This window comes from Ixodes scapularis, unplaced genomic scaffold (genome assembly GCF_016920785.2).
Source record: "Ixodes scapularis isolate PalLabHiFi unplaced genomic scaffold, ASM1692078v2 PGA_scaffold0__279_contigs__length_252992795, whole genome shotgun sequence".
Lineage (NCBI taxonomy): Eukaryota > Metazoa > Arthropoda > Arachnida > Ixodida > Ixodidae > Ixodes > Ixodes scapularis.
Genome location: NW_024609835.1, coordinates 149,173,426 through 149,176,912, shown reverse-complemented (window position 1 = coordinate 149,176,912; position 3,487 = coordinate 149,173,426). Strand labels below are relative to the sequence as shown.

The 3,487-nt window shown below is 41.7% G+C and overlaps 1 pseudogene; it reads left to right on the top strand.

Moving 5' to 3' along the window:
- The first annotated feature begins 2,190 nt into the window (after positions 1-2,190).
- On the top strand, positions 2,191-2,906 carry LOC120848830 (annotated as a pseudogene).
- The last annotated feature ends 581 nt before the right edge of the window (positions 2,907-3,487 follow it).

The window sequence follows — 3,487 nt, the reverse complement described above, 5'->3', positions numbered from 1 at the left end:
TTGGCTATATTTTTACAAAAAAGACTTAGTTTATTAACAGTTGATGACCCCTTTTTGGTAAAAAACTCATATGAGGTCATAAGCTTTTTACAAGAACACAGCGCCAACCAATACCAGGCCTTCTCAATTGACATCAAAGACTTATACTATGCTTTACCTCAGGTACGCCTTTTAGAGTGCATTGAAGACAGCATTGGCTCGTATGGTGCCATAGCTTTCCAGAATACCTCAGGACTTTCCCAAAGCAACTTTCTTGATTTGCTCAGGTTTTACCTCAGATCTACCTTGGTGTCTTGGAACGGTAACACATACCTTCAAAAAAAGGAGTCTGCATTGGATCCTGCATAGCGCCAATTCTCAGTGATTTATTCCTAGCACACCACGACAGACTGCTTCAAAAGAGCTTAGATTCCTCGACTGTTGTGAAAGTGTTCCGCTACGTTGATGACTATTTGATACTCCTAGACACCAACGAAAAAGACCTCCCGATTCATGTGCCCAATGTGCTCGTCAAGTTTAAAACATGCTTAAACCCTTTGGAGATTACGCACGAGCTTCCAGAGCCAGGATCCTTAAGATTTCTGGACCTAAGATTGTCTTTTCAGCCCCATCATGTCTGTTGGTCGTATGAGCCAAGAGGGAAAAAAACACTCCTCAATTATAATTCGGCGCATTCCAAACTGGTAAAGAGAGGCATAGTTAATCAGTGCTTCAAAAACTCTATTTTCAAGTCCTGCCCACATTCAGGCCTAACAAGCTTCACAGGACAAGTATCTAGGATAGTAAGTGCGGGATATCCTTCACATATATTAACTTCAGTCGCCGAAAGTCTCCTTAAACAGATTAAAAGAGGTCAAATCACATCCCACAAGCCCCGCGAAAGATTCAGCAACCAGAGACCGGTAGTCATCCCCTACATTCATAACATTTCTCATAACCTGAAGAAGATTGGGAATCGCGCAAACATCGACCTAGTCTTTTCCGCCCCCATCAAACTATCAGGCCTTTGTAGAAAAGTTAACGCCACACCAAAAACTAATACCGTCTGCACTAAAAAGCATAAAACCCCATACATACCATGCTCAGAAGGAGTGATTTATTCCTTTCCCCTATCATGCGGCAAACAGTATATAGGACAAACTGGAAGATGTATTAACGACAGATTAAGGGAACACAACAACAACACCCGATTAGCTAACTCAGGACTTTTGGGCATTCACTGCCGTGACTGTGGGTGCGCCGCGGACTTCGAAAATAGCACCATAATCGCTAAGAACCATCATCAGTTAACACGTGAGATAATAGAGGCAGTTCACATCATAAAAAGAAGTGACACCTGTGTTAGCAGTCCATCCATAACGCTAACGGAAAAAGAATTGTTTTTTCTTGATTCTCGAAGGTAAGGTGCGATAGACATTGCTAATTGTTTTGTAGAGAAGAGAGCGAAGTGGATGACAATTTTAAAACGGGTAAAAGAAAACGAAAGAAGACGAAAATACAATTTGAGTTGAAAGTCAGCGCGACGTGAATGACCGTTTTTCTGGTGTAAGTGTGAGTGTGGGTTTGAGGGTGAGTGAATCTACTTAGCTCTTCTCCCACAATATGAATACCCAACTCGCCCGAGCATCCATTCTAAGAAGCCACATTTTCTATTCTATATCTTTTCATGTTTTAAGACAGACAGTAGAATTTCAATCTATGACATAATCAGAAAAGCAATATATGTTGTGATGAGAAGCAGCGATTATTATTTCCTTAAACGAGCGCGTTTTCAGTGTCCACCCGGCAAACATACTATCCCTGCATGCCAGCAGGGCCAAGCTGCCTAAGCAAGCGAGCAGGCCCGACGAATACAAAAAGCAGTCCGCTGTGTGGCGGGGCAACGGACATAGCCACCCATTTGGTCAGTCTCTCGCGGGGGGAATGGAACGGCCTGAAGAGAGCCCTGCGCTTCAAACATTTCGGATGCCATGGCGAGTCGTCTCATCTCAAACAGCGGGACGAAATGATGGGCTCTTGTGCTGCTTCCGAAATAGCGGGACATAGTCAAATCAGGGATCATGATTTCCAAATGGTTGTACTATGTGAATGAAGATGACACGAACGTTTTCTTTACTAAAAAGACTCGAAGACATAACAAACAGCTACTTGGTGAATTTGTCTCATTGATTAATATCAAATAAACTGCAACTGAACAAGTCTAAAACCAAGTATGTAATATTCTGGCTTGTCAATAAACGCGATAACGATGCCGCCATTATTGAATTTAGCAATGTAATCTTAAAACAAGTAGCGGAATAAAAAAAATTTGGGGTTTAAATTAACGAAGAACTGACATGGAATACACATGTTAGGCATATCAAGACACAGATATCAAGGTATCTTGTGTGCATTTACAAAATAACGAATGTAATATCGCTCTGGCTGAAAACGTGCCTTCATTACTCACCGTTCTATTCTCATTTTTCATGTATGGCGTTATTGTATGTGGTACAACGACCAATGGAAACTATAATCAGCTTTCAGTACACCAAAATAGAGTTCTACGTATGTGTGCTAATTATTCTGGAAACCTGCAGGACTTTGACTGCGATAAACATAACACCTTACAAAACATGCTAAAAGCAGACCAGATTTGTTATTTTAAAGCAGCGCAATTCCTACACAAAAATAAACTCTACATAGAGTTTAATGGAACTCGGGACGATTGTGGTTACTCCCTCCGGCACACCAAATGGCAGATGCCTCGAATAAGGACTAACTATGGAAAACAGAACCTCGACTACAAGAAAACCGTTCTTCGTAATACGTTGGGAGCAGAATGCAATTATTTGGACAGCTTTGTACAATTCAAAACCGACATCAATCGTTTTTTGAAGTGTAACAGTATTGCTTTTAGTGGGTAGTGAGCTAAATTTAGCAGAAAAAATTCCCCGCTAAATTTAGCGGTAAAAATTCTCCGCGAAATTCAGGGAAAAATTCTCCGCTAAATTTGGCGGAAAATATTTCCCCGCTAAATTTAGTGGAAAATTTTCCCGCCTAATTTAGCGAAAAATTCTCCCCGCCAAATTTAACGGAAGGAAAGTCGCTTACAACCCCCTGTAACACCGAATTAGAGCGCAGCTCTTGGGGAGGAGGGAAGGGTACTGAAAGAAGTCTCTACCAACACCTCCTAGAAATAAGGCCGTAGCGCTCTTCTTGTGACGTCGCAAAGGAAACCCATCGGGAGCTCGCGTCGAAGCGAAGGCAACGCGCGTGGATCGACCGTCGTAACGCGCTTTGAGTCACATACGCGTGTCTTATTAGCTAAAATGAAAGCTGCACATTGCAACGGGTCTAGAAAACTTTTTTCACACGTGCAAAACATTAAACCGCTAAATAATCAATGCCAAATTGCACGAGGTACGCGTAGAAGACGTCTATAGAAAAATGTGATTGTTTTAAGTAAAAAAAATATTGAGTCACCCAAATATTGCTGTAGGAACGC